The sequence below is a fragment of the Cyrtonyx montezumae genome, unplaced genomic scaffold (genome assembly GCF_038088225.1).
Source record: "Cyrtonyx montezumae isolate F1298 unplaced genomic scaffold, pur_monq_1.0 scaffold_27, whole genome shotgun sequence".
In the NCBI taxonomy this organism is placed as follows: domain Eukaryota; kingdom Metazoa; phylum Chordata; class Aves; order Galliformes; family Odontophoridae; genus Cyrtonyx; species Cyrtonyx montezumae.
The window spans coordinates 1,396,332-1,423,874 of NW_027072014.1; the positions used below are offsets into that span (position 1 = coordinate 1,396,332).

At 34.9% G+C, this 27,543-nt stretch overlaps 1 protein-coding gene across 1 annotated transcript in view; it reads right to left on the reverse strand.

The window, feature by feature from the left end:
* Positions 1 to 395: 395 nt before the first annotated feature.
* CCNH (cyclin H) overlaps positions 396 to 27,543 on the reverse strand; it is a 475,189-nt gene continuing 448,041 nt past the window's right edge. Inside the window, exon 9 of the mRNA XM_065740532.1 lies at positions 396 to 405. The gene's annotated coding sequence lies outside the window, so the exon portion shown is untranslated. The remainder of the gene's footprint in view (positions 406 to 27,543) is intronic.

A 27,543-nucleotide genomic window follows, 5' to 3' on the forward strand; every position in this document is an offset into this window, starting at 1 on the left:
AAGCTCTGGTATATTTGTGAGAACCCAAAGGAGATGAGAAAATAAAAATTCAGTTCACTGAGTAAGCAAATGCAGATTGATGATATCATATATACTTGCTCAGTTCCTGGAATTCAGAAGATTTTTTGTTGTTGCTATTTTGTTATTTGTTTAGTTAGATTAGTTATCAAGTTTTTATTTGTTTGTTCTTTAGGAACAAGCTGAGCAGATCAGATAACAAGGAACTGCAGCAAGATTCTGCTCAATCTGAAGCACGTAGAGAAACAGAAATAATATTTCAGAACCTATGTATGATGCTTTCTCTATTACTATTGCAACGAGAAAATCTCTGTGTGTATAGGTATTCAGACATCTAAAATGCTCAGAAATGAACAAGTATCAGGACCTGACACTTAGCTGATTTTGCTTGATCTCCTACTCCAAATCTATATGGTTTATTTTTCTTATATATGCATATGTATATATATATACAAAATCAACCAACACAACAAGCAAAAATATTCCCATGAGGGATTTACTTTGAAAGATTCTGAAACACTGTTTATTTCTCTACACTCTGAACTGCAGTTCACAGATCCTCAGGAAGTGAGATCCTCAGTTGTTATTTTGTTTGTTTGTTTTTTATGGCATGTGACTGTGATACTTGTGAAGTTTCAAAGTTCCTAAGTAAACAAAAGTTAAATGAGACGTAACAAATCTTAAAAAAAAAATACAGGTGAAACTTGTAAAGTGAAATTTATATTGCAATATGCAAATATGTATTTTACTGCCTAATATCAAAGAATGGTAGGATCATATAGTTGCTCAGGTGGGAAAAGACCTTCAAGAACATCAAGTCCAACTGCACCAACCTATACCACCCTAACTCTAACAATCCACCACTAGATCATGTCCCTGACCACCACATCTAAATGGATTTTAAATACATTCAGGGATAGTGACTCAACCACTTCTTTGGGGAGCCTATTCCAGTGCTTAACAACCCCTTCTGTAAAGAAATTTGTCCTTGCATCCAACCTAAACCTCCCCTGACACAACTTGAGGCCATTTCCCCTTGTACTGTCACCTGTCACCAGTGAGAAGAGACCAACCCCGCTCTCAGTGCCACCACCTTTCAGGGATTTAAAGAGAGCAATAACATCTCCCCTCACCCTCGTTTTCCCCAGACTAAACAGACCCAATTTCTCTGTTCACTTCTCATAGGGCATATTCTCCAAGCCCTTCACAAGCCTTGTTGTCCTTATTTGGCCCTGCTCCAGCACCTCAATGGCATTTCTGTATTGAGATGCCCAAAACTGAGCACAGTACTTGAGGTGGGGCCTCAACAGAGCAGAGTACAGGGCAGGATTACTTCCCTAGTCCTTACCACTCCATTTCTGAGAGAAGCCAGGATGCCATTGGGCTTTTTGGCCTCGTGGGCACACAGCTAGCTTATATTCAGTCCATCAGTATATCAAGGTCCCTTCCCAACAGGCAGCTTTCCAGTCACTCTTCCCCAGGCCTGGTGGATTGACTGGGGTTGTTGTGACCAAAATGCAGGACCCAACACTTGGCCCTTTTGAAACACATGCAGTTTACCTTGTCCCATCAACTCAGCCTATTCAGGTCCCTCTGCCATTCTTCACTCCAGCAGATTGACACTCCCTCACAACTTGTTGTCTGCAAATTTAAAAAAATGATTTTTGAACATAAGACTTCCAATAATAGTAAATATGCATGAAGAAGCATAAAACAAGAACAAATCCCAGAGAGAGAGTTCTTCACATTCAGCAATTGGCTCCTCCTGTATTTCATACAATAACAAACATCTCAGTGTCCCATCATCATTTAAAAATGTTTAAACTTTAAAGCAACTTACACGCTTAAAATAACAAAGGAAATTTATTTTTTGCATGCTTTGAAGAGCCATAAAACTACAATATCCCTGTGGCCTTTTACTTCTCCCCTCTTATATATGGTCTCATTCTCCTCTTGCTTAGATACTCTACATTTTGCCAGAGTTACTCTTCACATACTCTGCTGCACGAGCCAATTCAATTCCAAAATATCCAAGGAAATAGCAAATCCATCACAGACTGATCACTAGGTGAAGCTGGACTCTATCTTCCATGTATTGAGGAACATTTTGTATGCCACTCCTTCTGTGACACCTCGGGGGCAGGTATCCCGTTCAAGATCTTCAAACTTCATCATAACCATTGACAAGGGTTCAACAACACCTAATCACTTTTTTGCTGGAAAGTCATTTTCCTTTGTTAATCCACTTGAACTGAGAGGGAAGAGAGAATCATGGCTCTATATCTTCAAAAACAGAGTGGTGGCAAATTAAAATTTGATGAAAAAATGGTCTGTATCATGACATGAGATGAATTAGTATGGATTCTATGGCTATCCACATTTTAGCATGGCTTTTCCCTTTGTCAGATAATTCACATTTCCAAAGAACACAAATGCAATGATGAACATAGCTAGGATGATCTGTCAGTGACTGTTCCCAGTGAAAACTTTAAGCACAGTCATTCTTCTCTGCCCACAGCAAGATAAATCAGAATAATCCATTTATTTTCTTAGACAGAGTTGTACTTTGTCCTGTTCCCTTATAAAGCACTGTCTTCAGAGACTGGAATCTTCTCAGAACTCTCTGTCAGATGTGTTGATTAGAGCAATACAGTGGAAGTACTTAATTATACATGAGGTAGGGATAGTCATTACAGTACACAATTACGATATAAATGTTTAATCCAAAATGCAAAATGTAAAATATTGAATAATGATATTCTATACGATATAAAGTGATATACTTGCATGACTTCCCAGAATAAATTAGTTGATGTTCTGTATATACTTCATATATGCAAAAATAACATCGCTATAACTACAATAATGTTTCATTTACTTTCCCATAAAACACTCAGTAACAATTTACCATATTGTTTTATGCATAGATATGATATTAGCGGGCAAATGTCTTTAATACAGGTAGAAGACAAAGTAGAACATATGTTAACCAAAGGCTTCTTTGTTCAGTTGTCTGAAAACTACTTGTTTGTGTAAGAGTGACTGAAGAAAAGATTCTCGTAGACCTAGCAAAACTGCTCAGCTGACTCTTTTGGAGAATATCTCCTACCCACTTCATGTTTCAAAGCAGCAGCAAAGTGCACTAAGGTTAACGTACCTTGTCACATTTACTTTATAGATTTATTGTAGAAAATCAGAGCCTTCTCACTGGTAAGCACACTGCTCTGAAAATGAGCATCCTTTTTGGTATTTTCCATAACAACATTATAAGTAAAAATTAGGTAGTCAAAGCTCCCTATTTTTAAAGTGAATTTACCTGTCTTTCATGCACATAAAAAACAAAACGTCAGCACAATGACAGTAACTAGAGCTAACTCTAGGCAAGATTATCAGAACCATAAACTGGCAAAAACTTGCAGGATATAATTAGGCAGTAAACATAGTAGTAGTATGGCAATTATGTAAATAGTAATTATGTAACTGTCACAGGCATAGTCATAGTTAAGCATAATAAATAGCAACCATAGCAATAGCAATAGTAACTATAGTAATTATGTCATGAAGCGTGCAGTATGCAGGTTAGATCCAAGGCATAAAACAATCTGTATAACCCATTTGAGCAGTAGCCCCAGCTATAGTTGGAGACCAGAAGATTTCACTGAACGTAAAACTATGCATCTCTGAAAATATGTATTTAATAATAGAACCAGAAGAACTTCAGTGCATGAAAAATAATTTTTTTTCAGCATTTTCTTCTGAAAACAAGTAGTAAATACTCAAGAGACAAGATAAACCAGCATGGGACAGTAAAAGCTGTGAGCTTCCAAAGGGGATTATCATGATGATGAAGACACAAACAAGACTACAATGAAATACATTAGTAAGAGGTTGTCTTTTTTTTTTTTTTTTTTTTTTTTTGCGTGTGTGTTTTTGTTGTTTTCGGGGTTTTTTTGGGGGGTGGATCTGATATTGTCTGGCAATAGATGCAAGCATTATTATCAGAATGTCAACCAATTAGATCTTAGATAATGCTTCTGTTCAAGAAGAGAGGAAAAGAGAAGTCATTGATGTCTGTTCTATGAAACACTTTCTCACTTTCTCCCCCTTTAAAATTTTAGCCCAGTCTCTCAGCAGTTTACCATCTGCAAAATAATGGAAACAATTATCTCCTCATGAGTTATTTGAAGGGGATTATTCATTTTGTTACAAACCAGCATAATGCCAAGTCATGAATCTTGGGAAAGAATCACAGGAAATCATCTTAATGCCCTCTGCATAAAGCTTTTAAAAACTTAATTTCAGATCATCAGTTTCCTCTGTTCTTTGCAGTAATTTTCATTGCAATTTTAAAGAATGCTGGATGCCTTACTGTTGTTTCTGGTACTGTGAGTAAATTCATTGGCATGGCGTTCTCAAAGAAAATTTGAAAATTTCCTTCTGAAATGTTCAAGTAGAAAATCAACAAGATACAGGCAGATGGCATAAGATAATAATACTTTAATGGCTGCAAAAATTCAGTGTGTAGAGTTGCATGTCATTAAATTATTCAATACATTGCAGCTAGGCACAATAGAGCTGTAGTTATTCATGTGAAAGCCATAATAAGAGGTTTTATAAGGTAGGCATAAAACCAGAGTTTGACTTTTGACATTTGAGATGGCAATGAGCTCATTGATACAGGGGCTGTAAAATGGTGCATATATACACCATCACAAAGACTCAAGAAATGTCTTCTAAACTAGTTTCACAAGTGACAGTGATAATGCAAATCTAACTGTAAACATGGTATAATGATCCGACAGCAGCAAATAAGTCTCTTCAAAATGGCAATCAGAGATGCTGAGATGAAAGCAGCAGATGCCTGCTGGTTACCTGGTAATCAGAAAACCATCAATCAAAAACATGCTGCTTTAACATCTTTAGCTTTCAAGTTTATGCACATACACACATGCAGACTCAAGAGAACTAGGACTTATTTCTGGGACAAAATTTTAATTGTATAACAATCACTATCTTTATTCAGTGCATTTTCTATAGTTTGTGGAACATCTGGGGTAATTTCTTCTGTTGTTTTTCTACCCTCCTTGGTCATTTACTTCTACCTCTCTTTTGCCTTTCCAACACAACTAGGTCACTTCTACGTATTGCTCCCAAAACATGGGAAAGATGAGTCTTGAATGACTCATTTGACTCCTCTTATTTCTAAAAAATCATGACATTCACAAAATGAATATTATGTACAAAATCTTGACTCGTGGGAATTTGAGCTACTTAGAATAAGTTTAGCAAACACAAGATTCGTAATATTATTTTGAAATGCAGTTTTAGCCAAAACAGAGAGAGAAGAAAGTATTTGTAAACTGAGAGGTTACAATCAGATGAAAATAAATATTTATTCACTGTCAGGGTGGTTAAGCATTGCAACAGGTTGCCCAGAGAGGTTGTGAGTTATTTATAGATATAACCAAAATTAGACAGGATGAGTTATAAAGAAACATGATAAAAGACCAGCTTTGATGAGGGAAGGTTAGGGATAGAAATGAGAGAGGATCTGAGGGTCCTCCTATTTCTTACTCCTCCCTCTATTCAAAGATGAATCAGTAACACGTTACACAGACTGGTTCGATTAACACAGAAAGCTAAACAGCAATAATTTTATTGTTTTGTGGGAGGTTTCTCCAAGTGTCCATCCAACACGCATTTATCAAGGTTCTCTTTGTGGACAGAAGTAGCTGTAAGTCTCATGAATTCATTTACTTTCAGTAAAATTCTGGAGTGTTGAACAAAAGCCTTGACCAGATGTAAGAAATAATTTGATCTGATGAACAGTGCAACCTGGATGACATCATCAAGTGTTGTAGCATCTGGTTTTCATTTTGTTGTGTCTGTAGAAATGGCAGAGGGCAGAGAACAAGAGATGTTCTGCTCCAACTTCAAAAGAAATGAAAACACAAATGTAGATTTCCACTAAATTTAAGAACACTGTTAAAATTGATAAGCAGCAATTTGTGTATTATATTTATTTTAATTATATTTCAAATTTTCTGTCATTTCGGATGCACAGATGCTTCTCTACTAACATATCTAAACTTTTGCCATTATGACTCTTCTAATTCTACATTAATAAAGTCAGTTTTCAGTCAGGAGTTGAATATTAGTCTCAGCCACAGCTATACTGGATTATTCCCCCATGATGTCATAAAGAGGTGGGTTAGGGAGAGACAAAACACAGAACTTTCTACAGATTATCTTCTAAACTTTCATGCTAACAATTTCTCTGATATTGGACATATTCACCAGACATGAAGAGTTGTACCCTCCACCATGTCCAGGAACCCTTATAACTGTCTCTAAATAATGGAAGATTCTGCCTGGGTCACCACTAATTCTTGGCCATTCAGCCACAGGTACAAATTGAAAAATAGTCACTAGAAGTAATCAATCACTGATTTAACTGTCTAATATTTCCAGAAAAAAAAACTAATTGAAGATGTGTTCAAGCACAAACACTAAGTCTCAGTTAGGGAATAGTGCTATATTCGTATCACTAGTGTTGATTGGTGCACCTACACATAATAAGAGAAGAGCAGATGTATGCTCCAGGTGACCTACTTTTCCAGTGGTTCCTATGCTCCTGAGGATTTATGACCTCTTTTATAGCATTTTTTGCTTCTGAGTGAGAAATCTCAGCAAAATAAGTTCAGACCACTTTGTGAACGTCGTGCAAGGTTGTATTCAATGCTTCCTGTGGCAGGAGGGCTGGAACTTGATGATCTTTGAGGTCCCATAGTCATTTTATGTTTCTATGATTCTATGATATGCAGCTAGAATCACAGAAGACAATTCACATCAAGATTTTTTTATTGTTGTTGTTGGTTTTGTCCTTTTACTTTTCATGTTTAAATAACATGTTTAACTGACAAGAATGCACTGTGAAATCTCTTATTTAGACCTTGTTGAATCTCCAAATAATGGCAGCTTGATTTTTTCTTAAAGGTTAGTATATTCAAAGGTTATTAAAACAAAGAGTTAAAGGAAAAAGAAAAAGAAATATTTTGAAGGACACCATAAATTATAGAAATACACTGAAATGTTCTAACATGAATGTTATTAACAGTCAACAATAAGAGCTTTATCTTATTTTCCATCAATCCTGTCATTTCCTTTGGAACAGTTTAGTGGAAGTGCTGAATTTTGGTACATCCACCTCTAATTATTTCATTCCTGACTGTCAGCAGGACTAGAGAAGAAAGTTTATTTGTGCTGATTGCCCACTTCTGTTTATTTCCCTTCTCTTCAGTTTGCATTTTTATTGCAAAAGAAATCGTTATATTCACAGTGTTTTTTTACATCATTAAAAAATCTATTTATCCAATCTATGTAAACAGAATACCAAATAGTAAGATAAAAGTAATGTGAATTATTTGTATGCATGTATGTATAAAAACAGTTCTCATATTAAATAATTTATGATGTATAATGTTTTATTAGGGAACAATATTTAATACTTCTCATTTTTTTAGCAGTTGTCTTGACCACACCTTCATATCCCTGGAAACCAGTAATTTTGCATTCTGCAGAAATAATAACCTCACAGAGGTTACTTATGTTATAAGAATACTGGATATTTCTGAATATTCAGCAGAAGACATTACCTGAATTATGTTGAACTGTACATGATATTTTTATTGTTTTTTACGATGTATGACAATTTGAAGAAATGTAAGGTGCAAGAGTATATGAAACACTGTTTCAGGTGACACCCGGCATTAGTTAAATGCAAAATAGTTTGAAAAATAATTACAAAAGAAATTTGACAGAAGAAAAATGTTCAGTCAGAAATTCTGGCTTTTATTACTCCATTATATTTCCCAGGGCTGCGTATGTGAGTATGCTTTTGCAAGACTGCAATACCTGTGATATTCCAGCAACTGTATGAATTTATTTAACAATATCAGTATGTGTTCAAAATATCAATAAAAACAGTTAAATTATAAGCAACACATGCCCACACAAAAGAAGGTTAGGAAATAAGCAGAAGATAAACATCTCTGACAGAAATATTGTAAAAGGGTTGTAAAATAGTCAGAAGATGGCCTTTACTTTTTCTATGTCATTTACTTTTTCTGTTTCATTGATTAAAACCCTCGTGCTAATTAAAGACAAGTTGACATTACGAGACACTTTTAATCCCTCAGTAATATCCTCTGATCTCACCCTAGGTAACAATCTAACGACTTTGCAGTTGTTATTCTTTTTGTTATTTCCTTCATAATAATACATAATGCAGTGTTCTATGTTGATGACTAAGTAAAGACACTACGACCTTTGAGGAATACATAAGCCCTAATGAGAAATACCTAAGCCCTTCTCTGTTTTATATGCAGTCCCTTCTAACACTACTTTCTTAGTTATTATTGTTTGTTTCCCTCCTGTTAGTACACACAGGACACGTTACCCCAGTGGATTTATTTCTACTGCTGAAATAACCTCCAACTTTGACCTATAATCAAAGGAACATTAAATATTGATCTCTTTCAAAAATCTCTCTTTATTTCTATCTTCTGTCAGTCAGTTCTCCACTTTAAACCTAAGTAAAAACTTATTGCACTTATATATTGATCAAATTTATAAAAATGCACAGCTTTTTATAGTATGCTTCTTTTTAACATGTTTCACCTATAGTTATTCTTGGTAATGGCTGTAATACTCTCTTCTAAATATCTTCTATGATCTAATTGTATGTACAGTTTGTCTGTATGAGTGCTTTAGACATAAAATATCCAAGAATAAATACTGAAAGAAATAGCTTACAGATTTACAAATCCTTTAAAAATCACATTTGACCTTGATAAAATTGTCAAAAGACTCAAGGAAGTAGTGTCTTACCATCCCAGAAACATTTTGCACTCTATGGTACCCTTCACTGACTTTAATCGGGTTTTTTAGGTGGCCTTTGAAATGAAATTACTCCCCTACACTGACAATGTATTCTTCATTTCGGTTGCTAATTGTTTCTTCTCCTTTACCTTGGATAGATCCCCAATTTCCAGGACCTATCCATGGTATTGCAGCTGTGCATCATGATTACAGCTGTGTTTGTTGTATGTTTGTTATAATGCAAGTTCTCTTAACCTCATTTAATATCTCCTATGTTATCTCACTACAAGTGCCTCTCCTACCTCACAGTCATCTTTTGAATCCTGGCATTAGACTTGACATTAGATTTATCTTCCTCCTGTACACAGATGTATTATTAAAGGTAGTAAATTAAGTGAAACCTTAGCATGCCACATACACTTACCATGACAATTAATAAACAAGGATCATCTCTTGCACTAAATAATTCTTGGGGATTTATTACGCTTTTAATTTTGTTTTGTTTTTCAGAAAAGGCCAAACATCATCAAAAGGTAATCACTGTAAAGTACAGTATGTTGATATCACAAAGTTCATCTTGTCTGTATATTCAAAATGAAGGGATTAAATCTTAAGATCGGAATCCAAAATTAAGTGGTAAAAAAAAATTCTTAATAAACATCAAATTTGTCAAAACTGAAACAAATTTTAAAACATTTACATTTCTATTTAACATCAGACAAATTCAGAAGTTCCCAAAAATTTAACAACTATGTAAAATAACGCACTAAAGAAAATAATGACAAGTTACATTGAAAATTCTGTATATGATGGAAATGATAGTAGTGGGTGCACAACAGGTCAGTAGGAGTGAGAGTAATTTTACTGGTAGAACTAAAGGAAAGAGCATACAAATGTTTGTGCAGCAAAGGGGATGACAGCTTTAACATTACAGCACTGGCAGATGAGAAAACACAACACCTGTCTTTGTCCTGAGTGCCAATGGCACTTTTATTATCAGAAGATTGTAACTGCTCCCTGGATATGAATAATTTCCTACACTAACAAAATCCTGTCAGATTAGCAATTATATTTCACCTTCGGAGAGAAGCATTTGAAAACCTCTACTCACAGGCACTGGAGAAGCAGAAAGATAGTGAAATATGTGTGAACAATAGTTAAAGATTATTTTAATGAATGACGACCCTGTCTTGAATTGGATGACAACAGCCTCCTCTGAGATATGTAGCTACCGAATTCCAATAGAAAAGTCAGTAAAGCCAGAGGATGTGGTCACTAGAAACCAGCATCACTGGTGAGTAAAAGAATAAAATACATGTTTCACATATTAAGTATTCTCAAGCAGATGCAAGGAATCTATCATTTTTTTAATTTTTTCCTTAGAAAATAATGATAATCAAATATGTCCTTGAAAATTCAGTTTTCTGTTTTATTTTTTGTTTTGTTTTGTTTTTTGTGACTAGAGTTTCTATTATCTGAATAAGGACTGAAGAACCAAATCAGATAAAATGTGAATTAAATGGTTAATATTACAGTCTAACAGACAGTTCTCATTTTATACAGTTTTGCCTATACTAATTGGTCAAGAAATTAAACTAGAATATGTGGCTTGTATCTTCACATCTTTCAAGGTGTGTTTGGTTGCATGATTATTTAATGTTGATAATTTTCATGGGCTTGATTATATAACTTTCATGCAACTTTATACTGAGCACTGTGTGAATTGCAAACTTGAAATTTGCCTTAATGAGTGTTTGAAAGTTTACAATTTCTGAAAACATTTTGTGAATATTTGTTCTTCATACATCATAACATGCTGAATGTCTGTGAAAACTACTAGTAAATATGGTCAAACTGCAATTACAATTCACTCAGATCAGTGAGAGTGACAAGAAATATTTTTGTAAGATACATTTACATAAGCAGAGAACATTCTTATATTTTTAACTTTTGGAATCAAAAATAGTGATAGAGACCTACATAATGGTATTAATAATAGTCTAGGATTTATTCTTCATATTCTGAAGCTATTTGTGAACTTCTGGTCATCAGAAATATATGATTTCTAGGAACTCAAATTGAAGTTTGTGACATTTGTTAAATTATTATCTTGCTTGGCTGCTATTAAATCTGAGTATTTAGAGTGTGCATATAACTTTTTTAGTGGTGAACAGAATAAAGTTGTAGTATCATCCTTTGTCTGGATTTTTGATTATGACAATGCTAGTTAAAAAATGGGAACATGTGTCTTTCAATCAATAGTCCTCAAATGTTTCTGTGTGTAAATTTTCATTTAGGGAGGGGAGGGAAGGGAATCAGGTAAAAGGTACAGGGAAAAAATATTTGCATTAAATGACATGTAGCACCAATTATATTTGTCTTTCCTTTAAAAAATTCTGCACGTTATTTACCTAATTAAACTTCAAAAATCATTTCTCTAGTACTTTCCCTACTGCAGTCATGACACAGAACAGGTGTATATTGTATAGCAAGGTACAATTCAATTGCATACTCTTTTGAAGTGTTATCACAGAAACCTTAAACTGCATTGCAATTTCCTCAGAATTACTATGAAGAATGTTTAGAGTGCACTGGTATAATTCCAACAGATAAACTTATATTATTGATACTGTCTATACTCTTCCCTCAAACATACTAGTTCCAGCAATTTATTTCCTCCTTGTATTGTATCTGCTGTTAACACTAGGTCTTATCCATCAGCACATATGATGCTATATATGGCACAGTAGTTTTCTGAAGTGCCTACATCCCCTTTATTATTCTTCTACCTTCCAAAAGTGCACTGTAGATATCTATTTTATGAAAGGTAGCAACATGTAAGGATTATAAAGGTATGTATTATGTCTCCAGCAATGCACAGCATTGAGATCACCTTCCCTATTGTTTCTTACTGAGAAATTCAACTACAAGATGAGAAGACTGCACACAAATGTCAAAAGTAAACAAATAGGATTTAGATCAGCCATTAATTAGCTTGTGCATATTCTCTGATACCTTTATGAATAGACAAAAGCATAAATCCATCGCAGCACAGTGCTAAAACAGTAAATAACTACTGCCATCAGCTGCTCATAAGTCATTAGGTCATTGGCTTCCATATACTGGCATATTGCATTTGGAGGAAACAATATGCTCTCTTTCCACTGTATTTCCACAATATATACAAAAAAAGTTATATACAAAAAGCAGTTTAACATCAGATGTATGACAGCAATTAAATTTAAACAACATTCTCATTTCTGAGATTTTGAGAAGCATATCCTAAATTTTTGATAATCATTCATGCAATAACTAAACTGGGGTGTTGGGAGTACTTCTGTAGAAAAGGGATCATATATAGTTCAAATTGTATAACCGTGCACACATAATTTTACAATATTTTTTTTATAAAACACCTGTCTTTTCTTACTCAATGTTAAACATTTTAAATTTGATGTTTTTATAGTGTTTTATTTATAAATATAAATATACACAGTATTACAGACATATTCAAAATATTCCCAATTCATTACATGACTAGATGGAACAACATTATGAAAAACTTCCCTCGAAAAATATGTTAACTATGTTGGAATTAATCTTGTTATAATTAATCTTGTTTATCCTAAAATAATAACTGATAAAATTCTATGGTGTTATTATTTATGCATGATTCATATTTTATAAATTTTTAATTTGAGAATTCTTTCACTGAATGCAATTCACTGCATTGTTAAATATATTTTTTCCAGATTATTGTATTATGTTATTGAATATAGTCCCTAATCCTGATCAACCTGCATTATGATTTTCTTCAGTTGGTGAACTGTGAGTTTTCTTCTGAACCCATTTTTTAGCAGCCTTGCTTAACTATGGTTTATGATAGTGTTTTTTATAACAGTATTAATAGTGTTTCTGAACAGATATTTTTATTCAGTACAGGCAGACTTTGGTTAAAAAATGACTACAGAGAAGTAATTGCTTTAGAACCATTAAAATTCTTATACTTAACATTAGTTTTCACCGTAGTATTAAACAACAGCACAAATCAATTTATAATACTGAAAATTTGTACAAACACAAGTTTAAACAGATAGTATATATCAAGCTTCAGAAAATGTTTCTTTATAACACACTACTGTAATATTCTAAAATCTAAAATCACCTCCCTTGACCTGCTGGCTACGCTCTTTTTAATGCATCCCAGAATGTCATTGGCCCTCTTTGCCACCAGGGCACACTGCTGGAGCTGATGATAACAGCACTAGTAGGCAATGGGAAGTGTCCTTAAAATTGCCTACCTTAAGCACTTGTATACACATAAGGAGGATGAGCTAAAAATATACAGTCCTGTACAACTCAGTCATGTACTTAGGTGGGATTTTTGCAAGTGTTCAGTACTGACCAAACGCTGTTACTGTTTGTATCAGTAACTTGACTCTGATGAAAACGTTAGGTCAATCCTACATGCTTTCAAAAGCAAAGTGTGATCTTACCACCACAGACTATTATAACACAGAAATTCTGTAAAAAAATATCAGCTGTGTTTATACTAACCAGTCTTTCAGCAAACATGATAGCTCTCTGATATTGAAATGTAAATCTGATTAAATATCTTTATAAGAAGACATTTTGAAATATGAATATTAGAAATGTTTTTGAAAAATAAATGTTTCTCTAACTCCCTTGAATTTTTGGGGCAATTACTATTTCCTGGGTGAGTTTAAATATGTATTCTAAAATTGGTTCTGTCACTAGTAACAGTGAACAAGAGATATCTACCATGATTTTAGAACAAATTTTAATATATTAGAATGAAAATAAACAGAAATCAAGAAGTTTGTGCTTCCATGATGCTAGCTCTTCTCAAAGAATTCTTAAGGCATGTTTTGCAAGCAAGGAGCAATTTCAATTCAAACTTAGGACCAATAATAGCTTCTATAAACCTTGTGCTAATCAATTCCCACATTAGTAACCTGTAGTTAACCCTAAGATAACTTCATGTGATCAACAGTTTTAACAGAGGTAGATGATACCTGATGTATGACCAACAGATGTATCATTGCTTATAGACTCTCCCTCTAAAAAGAAAACAGATTCTTACAGGGAATTAGCAGATCTCTCCTTTGTGAATCAACATCAAATATTCTCAAATCAATTACTGTCCAATTGTGAGGAGAAATATTAAAAAGAATTAAAAATATCCAGAACAATTTTGGATAAGTATTTTGGATCTAATAGTGCTTCTTGAACCACCTCTGTACTCCAAAACCTGTAATTATTATGCCATTTAGAAATACAGAATGATTCATAGATGTATAGTTTTTAAATGCTTATTTTTTATGGTCTTTCATTTAATGTTAATAGAGCTCTTATATGAAACACAAAATTTTTTGCAATTGTGTTGATTCATAGGAAAAGAAACTTCATTTCTAAGAATGAAAGAAAAAGCTAAAAATATAAGGAAATCACCGTTGCATTTGTGTAACACTACATTTGGTAGCAGTGGTCATATATCTTGAAATGACACTATATAAAAACACAACAGGGAAAAGATTCATGTACAAAATTTTCTACTTTATGGGGAAGGCTATTATCTAAACCTAACCACAAGGCATGGGCACACACAAATCAAGCAGTAGTATCACTCAACTAGTTCTTCAAGTTCTTCATTGCAGTCAGCCATTCTTCCTTCATGACCTTTCATGAGAGATCAATAATGAATGGCCTTCCTTCATTAATCATAGTGATGCAAATTAAATTCATTAAAAATTCTCAAAAGACAAAGTAAGGCACAAATTTCATCTCCAAAGTGACTATCTGATTCTTCAACAGCTCTTCCTTATGCTCTAGTACACATTAGTGGTTAAAAATTATAAATAAATAAAAATAAAATAACATTTATTTTGTGAAATCTCTGCCTTACAAATATTTTAAAATGAGAAACAGATATTTTCTAACTCAGAACTTGATCAGTGTTCAGCAGTAAATATTAAAGTAGGCAAAGACTGACAGTCCCTGTCAAAAATGTCCAAAAATATTGACTACTGCAAACTTTGTAACACTCTAATATGCAGAGATTCAGTAATGAAAGCTGCAGCAGTACTGTCAAATTTTAGTTATTAACATAATGCTATGGTTAGGCTTGGAAAAAACACAACGGACCTAATCTGAAGCTATATCAGTATGGATGAGAAATATTTGTCTTACACTCATATCTCTGCAAGCTGTTCATAAGTTAATGCACCCAAATAACATGAAGAGGAATTTTTAAATTTCTATTTAGTCAGAAGTAGTTAGACTGTGTGAGATTATGAAGACTGCAGCCTAGGAAAAACATTAAGTCTGGATTGCTGCTTTACCAGACACTGTTGAACAACACTTAGCAACCCCAATGTTAAAAGTAAATAAAATATATACTAAATGCAATAGTAAAAACAATCATTAAACTAAAACAGTGAAATACTTCTGGGAACCATGTCAATTTTATAAACATTTATTTTTCCATGGTGGGAGAGTTTAACCGTGTTTTTAAATATCTACAATCATTATTCATTCATGTTTGTGTAGATGTCTAAATCAATGGCAAGAAACTTTGGAGACTCTTACTGGAGAAAAGATTTCCAAAAGCCTTTAAATAAGCCCTCACAAAAATTCCATATCTATTACATACTGAAATCATGATAGCTATAAGAAAAATGAAGCTGGTAATAAAACAGTTTCAGGAAATAGCAAGAAATGAAGTAGCGTTTTATTTTGCATTCCTATTTGTATCATTTCATCTAAATTTCATCTAAATTTCTCATTCTCGATGTCCTATTGATTTATGTTAGTCCTCTTGGCATCAGAAGCAATAAATCCCTACAGGATTTTGCACAGATATTAAAATCTGTAGGAAACCTATTATACTGAAACATAGAAAGTACTGTGTGATTTTGAAAACTGAATTTGAAGGAAGAGTGAAACCTATAAGTGAAAAAGAATTTAATATAGGTCAACCAACAAGAATACACAATAGAAACCTAGAAGTCAAAAGAACAGTAGAAAAATTGAGAGATTAAACCATCTTCCCTGGTTAATAACAAGCCACTAGTGGGATGTACTTGGACATGATCTAAGGAATAAACAATGCTATGCTCAGTACTGCTCAAAGGTTCAGGAAAAATATGTTCAAACTCAAAAAGATGTTAAGAAGTTGCTAGTTGATGTGGGGATTTAGATCACAGAGTACATGAGAAAAATAAGACAAGATTTACTTGTCCATAATCGGGAAATACACATATTTGGTCTAACATTTGAAAGAACAGATGACACAATTTAAGTTTGGAATTATAAAAATGTTCTTAAAAAAAGCCCAATGATTTTCTAAGGCAAGCTAGTTGAAAAGTGCTAATTATTCAAGCATACTAAAAAATACTTTTACAGTGTACTGTACAAAATGGCCGGTGATTGAATTCTATGCTTCAAAAGATTTCTAAAAACCTATATATTTACAGAGTATATTTTACAATTTAGTTTATTTTAGTCTTTCTTTACTAGATTGTTTGCTTTCCTCTGAACTGTAGAGCTAAAAAAAGATACTGAGAGTCCAAATGCTAATAATCAATGGGGACTTCACCAGTGCTAAAGATTTAATTCATCCCAGACAAGGAAAAATAAGTGAGTTTCTCACTCAAGTATAGAGTGATATTAATTTATTTCAAAGAGCTTGGTCAAGAGAAAAGATAAAAAAGTATATATATATATATATATATATGTCCTGTATGTTTTGAATGTAATTTAGAGAGATGTTTCTATTGTCATTGTAATTCTGTGATGTGTATCCTGAAGGATAGATATTTACTGAATAAAATAGAAATCAAATGTTAAAGCTCTACGAAGGTTTAAGCACAAGAAGTCAATTTTTATTCAACGCTAAGCAAGTAGATTACATTAATTAGTCACTGATTCGACATGAACATGATGAAGTTCTTGTCACAGTCACCTGGAGTAACTGGATTTTAAACATTATATATAGTAAACTGAAACTAATGCTACACAGCAGGAGTTTACTGATGAAATTAGAGCATACAGGTAATGACTTACCCTGTAGCATGAGTGTCCATCACATTGGCTTGCCTGAGTGTGTTGCGTGAAGATGAATTTTCTTGGGCTGCATGTAAGAAATAAAATAGTTAATGCATATATATAACAAACTTTGTTCTACAACATATTTTCCTTTTGATTTCATAAATACCTTGATTTCATTTTGAAAATCATAAAATCTTTTTATCATTTTACCTCAAATTAGCCACTTTACTTTGGAAAAGTAAATTATGTCCCCATTATTGCAATCCATACATCCAAGAACTCCTGGAATTGGTGTTCACTTAATCCCCTGGACTTTGTGAAATTTGCAGCTTTGATGATGATTTATATATTTTTTAAGGTGTTACATATAAATAATCTTGATGCAAGGGGTGGCCACGATATAAACTGTGCTGGGCCTAATATGGACTGTGGGATGCTAGTTGGTTGTGCTAGATTTATGGGAATAGTCCCTGCTACTGTCTGCAAAGAAGTCATTGACATATGACTCTGTAATAATTAGGTAGCACCCTCCAGCAACAGTTTGAAATACATTTTTTTCCTAGAGTCTTGTCACAGTTCTTGAAAAATGCAAATGACCAAAAGGTCTGAGTGTCTTGTTTGGAGCTTTGCATTTCTCCTCATGTATCTTCTACTCCTTAATTCTTATTTTACTCTGAAGCTGGCAAAATCATTTGCTACAGAATTTTTTCATCTCCTGACAACTTTGAGATGTTCTTTTGAAAACTGCTTGGTTGTCCAGGATTTCATATAGATGGCTCATCTACCTGGTGAGTTTGCACTTTCCTTATGGCATGGGAATATTCTATTTTTTTCCCAGCTTATTAATTTTTCTGCTTATAAATATCCTCTCTTCTTCTTCCCCTCTTCTTCCTTTTGTTTTCCCTTTCTTTTGCTTTTGCATCTTTCCCTTTGTTTTCCTTTTCATCTCCTGTACATGTTTCTCCTCGCTTTCCTGAAGGTGACGATTCACAAGTACTGAATAGCTACAACTCAGATTTCTCTCAGATTGTCATGATTTAATGTAGCTAATGTATATTAATCATTCTTCATTCTTTCTTCTTCCATTATTCTATTATATATATATTTCATTATCATGAGAAACTGAAATCTAATTTTAAATTACCTGATTTCAGTGGAGATCCTTGAAGTCTTAAGAGAGTATTTACGCCAAGATTAACTCTAACTAGGTCATATGATTAATAAGATTGAAATGAGATTATTGTAGAAACAAAATTCTATCTCAATATTTCCCTTGACTCCATAGAGGAAAATATGCAGAACTCATAAAATGGTGTGATATCCTCCTCAGGAATATGTTTCTCTACAAGTTCTCAAACTGGGGCTGTTTAGATACAATAATGAACTTATAAACTGATTATACTGATTTTATTTTTGCCCTTAAGCTGAAATTCTTCAGCTATCTGCAGCGAGAGCATCTTGGCTCCTTCTATGGCACAAATGAGAGAGCCAGTTGGGAAATCTCAGGTATGAAAGGGCTGTGATTCAAACTGGAGCTTAGACATAAGGAAGTGATCCAACCTGCCCTGAGAGCTTGAAAAGAACTATCAGACAACTCATATATGTAAATCATACTTGATAAATGTAGTTCTGAATAACTTAGAAAAAATACAGTGACAACAAAGTTTAGACATGGTGTAGCATAGAGCCTAGGATCTGATTTCCTTGTGGTAAAAATCATATTTTGCTCTAAATCCTGAACAAATAAATTTTTTTTTTTCTTTCCACAAACCATTGATTTTTATAAAATATAACAGCTGATTCTTTTGTGAACTTAGCAGTACTTTTCTAGCCAAAACCTTTAACTTCTAGAAATAATATGCATCATGTCTGATGTTCATCTTGATTATTTGACAAATAAAATTATGAAGTCAAAGACCTAAAGATGTGTTTTTCTCACACAGTCATACTACTTTGCTTATCTTTCTGAACTGTTTAGCTGTAATTTTTTCATTATTGATAAGAATTGGCATTTGTATGGAGATTGATCATAACTGCTACATGATACTGACTAAGCAGTCAACTGTCATCCAAAAACATCAGAAAGGATGTTTTAGAAAAAATATACTGAGGAAGCAACTAAGCAGTTAAACATCATCTGTTTGTAATTGCACTTCTCTTGGTAACCTTTACATTTGTAATATTTTTTGTTTCATCAACGCATTTGGGTTTTGCAATTTGCCAAAGTTGTTACCAAATTTTCCAAAAGGTCTCAAGGGTATTTCCGGCATATTGTTACTATGGTAAAGTTTCACATTATCCAATTTAGGAAGCTTGTTTGGCTCTCCCTAGAGATGCAGTAGAGATGAGATCTTCCAAAAGGTGATTCTGAATATTCTACTCAAAACAGCACTGTGGAGCATCTCTGTTCACTCTGTGGCTATTATAGCAGGATACCAGTTGGTTTTCTTGGGTCAGATGTCAATCTAATAAAGCAAGGCTTTGCTTGTTGTCACTCAGTGGGATGGAGCTTTCTGCAAAACAGCATTTCTAGCACAAATGTCACACATTACTGACTGATCCTCGCCGCTATCTATCTGCACCAGAATGGCACATGAGCAGAGGTGAAGTTAGCTTCGGAAAACTGAAGAGATTAAAACAGTTCCAATTTCAATTTGTGTTCTTCAGTTATGATGTTTCCATAACTAAACCAACTAATTCACATTCACCATCACTTCCACATGGCCCTTAAGCTTTGCTTTCAAGGGAAAGGGGTTGCAATCCTCTCCTTTTCTTTAAAGAAGGAAAAATATTCCATTTTTTCATACCTGTCACCCTTTCTCTTCAACAGCAAAAGCAAAGCAAAGCAATGCAATGAACACTGGAAAGCTTCAAGCGAACTTTTGCTGCTCTCCTTTTGCAAACGGGTGTTCTCTTGACTTGGGGGGGGGGTAATGACTTGACAGATATGAAGAGTAGGTAAACTGTTACTTGAAATGAAAGTAGCATTATAAACTTAGATCAGAAATCAGAGAATAAAAAGGAGAACAGCAGTGCTAACACAGCCTCCAGAGAACTTGTGTATACCTACAGTATGTGTTCAGAGTGACTCTAACTGAAAACTGATGAATGGGTCAGACTAAGTAAAACTCTGACTGTGTATTTACAATAAGGGAAATAGAGAAGAATGTTGCTGGGAATGAAGACAGAAGGTTTAACTGCATTTCCTACTGTCTTTCATTCATTATTTCCTTTCAGGATCACCAAGACCCCAGTTGTGTGCAGAGTTCATAATACTGCTTCAGGTCTGCTGCCAGTTCCTGCTGGAAATAGAATTTTTCCTGCTTGTGTCACAGGATACTCAGTGAATGCAGTTGCATTTTCTATCTTATGGTTTTGCTATCTATTTTCAGTCCTCTTCACAGTTTTGATTGACCTAGAGAAGATATGTTTATTTACTGATTTTATATGTTTAATAAGTGAAGAAATGGTGGAAAAGGTAAAGAAACTGTCTTCTTGCTTTAAAGAAATTTCTTACTACTCTGTCAAGTTCAAAATACTATTGAATTTACTAGTCCATTTTACAGTAGCCACCAAAACTAGGAAATAAAACAAGTACCAAATAGACCTATTTGATCTCACTAAATGCCATCTAATATTAACACTTCTATAAATAATCTAGAAAAGAAACTGTTCCCACGAAGTGGGAAATTACTTACGCTGGATTCATTTGTACACTGTTGCCTCCAAAGGAGAAGCATTCATAGTTTTACTCAAAAACCTATATAAATGACTTTTCTTACTAGTAGTGAGGAAAATTTATGTGCAACATTTAAAAATTCCAATATACATGCATTCATCTACAAACTAGAGGTGTGATAAACATGTATATACATAGAGTCCATATTAGAGAAATCAATAGAAATTATCTATTCTAATAAAAATAAGATATTAAAAAGGCAGTTATTCCAATGAATTGTATGCTCCAAGTAGGGCAGTTTTGTTGAAAGTCATCTCACTTGGATATTTTTTCCTATTTGAATATATTACTGTAGAACTGGGATATTAACATAATGTTCCTGTTTATGTAATATAATGTGTATTGCTACAATGGCTATAATGAACCCTCAACTAAACCTAAATGAATAACTGCCTTTGGTCCAACTTAACAGTCATTTTGCTTTATCACAATTTGGATAGGATCCTATTTGGTGTTGTTGATTGTGAACATCAACGAGAGTCAAACTAGGAACATTTGGAAATCCATGTGTACAAACTGTGTGACCATCTGCTTGCTTAACTAACATGAGAAGGCACTAATTATACAAGAAAGAAGACAGTTCGCTGCCTGAGAAATCGTGAAAATGTGTCCACTCTGTATATACAAAAATGCAAGCTTGTATTTTGGAAAAGCATTTCAGATGGCATGTGTTGGAAGTGGTAGATTTGCTCCACATCCCCTAAAACCATGCAGAGCAATTCACCAGTGTTACATTCCTGGCAGTTCAAAAATACCCAGCTACACCTTTCTCAGCTACGTTTGCCTTCCCATAGTGCTCTCTACCCTTTCCCCCATGCTCTCTTCTTCTCCCTCACTACACAAGCAGCACAAATAATTATTTTGAGTTTCTTAATGCCTTGGTTCTGTATGTAATTTTTAAAATCCTTCCTAAACTATACAGAGAGGCACTTTTTGCTCTACTCTGTGAAGGACCTTGTATATTTAGATTCCAGATGAGGGAGTGGGAGAGTCCTCATGCAGATCCATAGATATTTAAGTCTTTACAGATTCAAAAGCCGTGAGAAATTACTTCTGATGAGAAGACAATTTGCAAAGATGTGATTTTATATACAGTCTATAAATACAGATCATTTTGAGATTAACAAGTTCAACAATGTATGTTTAGTTGCTTCTATTTTAACCACGCTTTAAAAATTAGCACTTTTCCTTCTCATACAGCAGATGCAAGCACCCAACAAATTGCTTGCAATATTTTGAGACTTCAAGTATTATTCTTTGAATAGTATTGAAGATATGTCACCCCCTGCAAAAGAATGTCATATTTACAAACCAATTTTTGCTGTATTAAGCACTATCTGCATTTTGTTTTCGATTTCCAGGCTTGCTCACCATCATGCTAGATGAAGAATTACTTCAGAAAAGTAGCATAAGTTTCTGAAGAAATAACAGTTTATAGTGATATTTAGGATCTATTTCTAGCAATCAGACATTTTAATGAATATTTTTTCAGCATCTAAACCACTTCAGGTGCAGAATCCTGTCTATTCAATGAAGACTGTACTTCAACCTGAAAGGATGGTACTGGAGCACAGACAGATATCAAGTAATCCTTATGGCTGTAATTATCTTTGTATGAGTATATATGTGTCAATAAAGCACAATTTTAGTAGAGTCATTCTTGGCAAAGGAAAAACCATAAAACAGTGTTTTGGGCCACATTTACAGACTCTAAACTTACATAACTTACTACAGACTCTGAGCTTCTAAGCAAGATAATCATCTTACTTATTTTGCAAAGTGTAAAAATCCTCACCAGTAATCCAGTGCAGAAGCACACTTCAACTTGGAAAACCATCAGTTGCATTTTTCATGTGAATTGCTTCTGTGCTGGGAAGATGCTCTTGCTCTAGCTTTTATAACTGGCATAACAAGCACATAGGCAAGGTCTGAGCAGTGTTAGGAATGAACTGATAGCATCTTACTGCTCTTCTCAAACTGCTAAGTCTTTTAGTAAGAAAACTACAGATGCTGAATGCAGACAGCAAATAATGGAATTGGAAGTGTAGTCTAAAACATCAGAGGAGATGTTAGGCAAGCATTGGCTCTGGAAAAGACTGGAAAACAAAGGGTGGTGAGAGCACTATCATGCAGTACTATTGATGCCAGGGGTAGCTTTATAAGCCATTTCCCCAGAAGAAAACTTTTTCCCTTCCTTCAAGTCATAGTAACAACATCAAAAAAGAGATTATGCCAAATGAGAATGCTCCTGGAAATTGGGCTAGTAGTGCCTCCTTATGTTTGCAACATTTTTTCAACCAGGTAGCAGTACTCCTGCAGAGGGTTTTATCAGTTTCAAAGCAGACTGAACTCACTAGTGAAGATTGATGGTGTACCAGAAATACACTGTAAATATGTGAAAAGCTTTCAAGCATCCCATGCAAGGGGTATCATAGTGAATATATGCTGATGGTTTCTTATTCCATGGTACAGATGGGGAGGATGGCAATGCGAGGAGCTTTCTATTGACTGCCATGATCACCTGTGAGCAGTGTGTGAGAAGTCAGAGAACTCCCAAAAAGTAGTTGATCCACCTGTACCATGTCTGATGGAGTATGGTTTTGATGTGAGAGTACCTGGCAGGAGGAAGTCTAATTGCACACTAAGTTCCAGTTAATTGCAGGATGGTTGTAAAGCATGCTCAATTACAGGCAACTTGAGTCTGCTTACACAACTGACTGAACACAAAAAGGTGAAATTGTCATGTGTTACAGGGAAGTCCTTCACACTGCACAACATTTACAAAGAAGACAAGTTGAGCTTTTCCCAGGAGTCAGCTGATGACAGTGTTCATTTACACAGAAGGAGCAGGCAGGCAGAAAATACACCTGTGATAACAGGCTCTAACTCCAAGAGAACAGAAGAAATAATGGGATGCTGTATATGCCCACATGCTTGTTTCCCAGAACAAATTATCATAACAATGTAAAATGTTGGCCAGGGAGGAGCTGTCATAATGGGTAATGCAACTTCAGCAATGTAGTTGCAGCTTGACAGATTGCTTTTGGAGGGCTCTTTTTTGTCTCTCTGTCTCTTTCCCAACCCCTAACTAAAACAGTCAAATGTACACAAGAATCTATTAAAGATAGAAGTTGATTTTAATTAATGCTTCCTAAGGATTTCTGGGCTATGAAATGCAGTGGTACAGCCAACAGCTGTATCCACATAGAGAGTAACAAATTACAAGGAAATAAAATCAAGTAATTCACTTCTTATTTGAATGTCATACTATCCCTTCCTGAAAAGTGAAACTAAACACACTCATAAAATAAAGCGGGATGAAAAGCTGAGACAGAGCTTTCAACCAGCTGAGCAGAGGAAGGCAGTGACAGGCTGGGTGGAAGAGATAAAATTTATAAAACGGCTCTATTAAAATGACTGCACAACTTTATGAAACACAAATCCTACAAGACCTATCTCCATGATGTTATGCCACATGGAACACACATGGTTCTTTTTTGCTGCAGTTGTTTGTGCCTGAAGGAACACTTGTGATAGACACAAATTCAGGAGCTGAGCTGTCCTCTCTTGTGGATTGCATGGGGCAGAAGAGAGTGTTCAACAGAGGCTGTATCTGTCAGGTAACTGCTCCATCACCTCCCAGTGCTGAATTTACTCTCTCTGTAGTGCAGCTTTCTGTCATTCTCCCACATGGCAACAATATGCTAACAATAGCTCAAATTTTTCAGCGACTTAGTGATTTCCAGAAACTTGTTTGTTTTACTAGAAAACTCCCTATAAAATTGCAGCACCCATTTTCTGCCCGTTTTCCCTTCAGCCTGAGGATTCCCCCACCTCTTGCTAGAAGCTGACAGGGCTCCTGGTGGGCAAGAGCTTGCTGAAAGCAGACACAGTGTTCATGTTTATGTCTGCAGTGAGGAAAACATTTTGCATACACCTGAAGCATTTCATCTATATGTTCTGAACCATCCTCACCACTCCGCTTTAGCTTTTGTGCAAGAAAAGATAATTGATAAAAAAAAAAGTTACTTCTTTCCCACTCACAGTTACATAAGTATTTCCATAATCATATATTTAGTAATAATCTCTGCTTTCTGGGCTTACAGAGACACATGTAAATATGCTCTTTTTTTATCATAAGGAAGCCATATGAAAAGCACAGGGATATCAGAAAAATATTACAACAGCACAGTTTGGCTCCTATGGATCAGAGATTTTAAAAAGGATGAAGATTTGACTACTAATCTTTCCACAGCTTCCCTGGAGTCTGCTATTTCTTTTTCGCTGTGAAAGCAAGGAAGGATATTTTCTTTCCCTTTTCCAGAATGATATCACACTGTACCAAGAAGTGCCTCCAATACCACTAGACAGAAAACATTTATCTGTTTCACTATTTAAACAGAGTTTCATCCACCAATAGCAGAATTCTCATATCTTGTTTCATTCACTTTTTACAAGTCATGGGATCCATCCCACAAATTCATTCAGAAACTAATGCCTTGTTATAAATGCTTTCTATTGAAACAGACACAAAACCTCACCCTTCAGGTTAGGGAGGCATTTTTTGGAGCTCACTCTACAAGCTTCTAAGTTGCAGAGAAGGTATAACAAGTCATGTAATCAGCATTACTGTCCAAATCAGGCAGCTTTCCACCATCTGCAGCTTCTTTGATTTGTAAGTCACACCATTTTCTCAAACAATGACAGTGAAGTGCCATAGGTAAATCATAGGTGTGTCAGCGGGTGTCAGGGAGTGGGTGTTTCTACCAGGGATGCCAGCAGGATTTCATAAGCTGCTTTCTTATTGCTCAGGAGATGTCTTGGGAAGAAGAAGTCTTAAGCGCAGGACAACAACCACATTTGTGCCATCCTGGACATTACCAGAATGTTCTCCAGCCTGAAATCTGCTGCGTGGAGGGAGAGACATTTAGAGACATTTATCTTTTTGGGGTATCTGAAAAAACTCTTAACAATTCCAAGCCACAGGAGTATGACAAAAGAGGAGTATGGATAATAAACTCTACTTACCTTGTAAAAAAACATAAAGCACTTCATTAGATACATCCTTTAGAAGTGTCACTTTTCTGTATCAGTTCACTTAAATGTTGCACCAATATTCCTTCTTTGATAGCATCACCAGTTGGGTAGTTGTGGATCGATCAGTGAATGTCATCTACCATGACTTCAGGAAGGCTTTTGGTACTGTCTCCCATGACATTCTAATAGGGAAGCTGAGAAAGTGTGGGATATGAGAGTGGACAGTGAGGTGGGTTTAGAACTAGCTGACAGGCAGACCTCGGAGGGTGGAGATGTGCAGGTGACAGAGCCCTAGAACAGGCTGCCCAGGGAAGTTGTGGATTCTCCTTCTCTGTAGATACTGAAGACCCGCCAGGATGCCCATCTATATAGCCTGCTGTAGGGAGCCTGCTTTGCAGGGGGGGTTGGACTCGATCTCCAGAGGTCCCTTCCAATGCTTACAATTCTGTGATTCAAAAGATATACATTCCTCCCTGGCAGTATTCTGATCAGATTGTCAGAGGCATACAAAACATAGCATGCTTCTAACTTTGTTCATTTCTGTTCTTTATCTTCTAGAATTTATTCCAGGTTCACAAACAGAATGAACACTTTTCTCACTAGTGTTCTTACTGAGCTGTGCCATGAGCAACCACACACACTGTAGCTATGGATGAATGAATTTTATTTTTCCATCTTCTCTTTTGTACTACTTTTGACAAGCAATTCATTATTTGATCTCCAACTTAGAGTCTGAATCTGTCATTTTGTTAGAATACTTGTCTTCTTTTAAAGCAGGGGGAAAAAATCACTTTGAAATGTTCTATTTACACATTATAGGACAAAGTGGAGATAATAGAGGTTCAGGAACTAAGAAAAGATCGTTTTCACCTCTTGTTAGCCAGGCAGTTAAGAAAATACTTGTCTTGTCTTGTCTTCTAGTAGTAAAAAAAAAAAAAAATCATGCTATAGTTTACATATGTGCAAGAAAATCATATTTTTCCCATTGAAATATCATTTCACATTTATTCTGGAGCTATTTGAACAGTACTTTTAGGAACAAACTGACTTTTTTAAATGTACAGCATAGAAAAATAAAGGCCATCACAGAGAGGGCATTTTATAAATGTGTAGTAAGGATTGAGCTGAGCAAGAGCATCCTCTCTGTGATTCAGAAGACAACCTTTCTGACTCAAAGTTTCCCCATAATACTGAATGTGAAAGTCAACTCTGCTTGTCCACACATCTCCTACAGCTCTTCTCTACTGCTTATTTCAATCGCACTCTTTGGAACTGTACAATTATCCCTATATGACCCAGTATACTTAAGGGTCTTAAAAGTCTAAGAAGATTTTATTTGAGAAAACTGAAACTCAAGTTTTTCTCCATGTCTGAGGGGAAGCAATCACAGAAACATATTGTAAGACTTGCCTGGATTCTTAAGCATGGTTTTAAACATCAAATAAACATGTGCTGTTGAGAGGATAGTAGACACTCATTTATAAAATGAAGTGATTGAAACCGGTAACTGTAAGATCTACAATGGGCTTCTGAGTGTAGTAGAAATCTGTATCTTTACCAGTGAAGGATATACAGTGAAGCAAAAAGTGCCTTTTAAACACCAGAGGCACTTTCAGGGATTTAGTTATAAATCCCAAGAAGATATAAACATCCTTGAGCTTTTTTTTACAGTTGGACATATAAATTCCTTCTTAAAGGGGGAAAAAAGGGTCCATTCCTTCAAAAGGATGATGTGCATTCCCTTGACTGTTCACATGGAGTAGGAAAAACAATGTTCAAGGGAAGACAGAATTGTACAG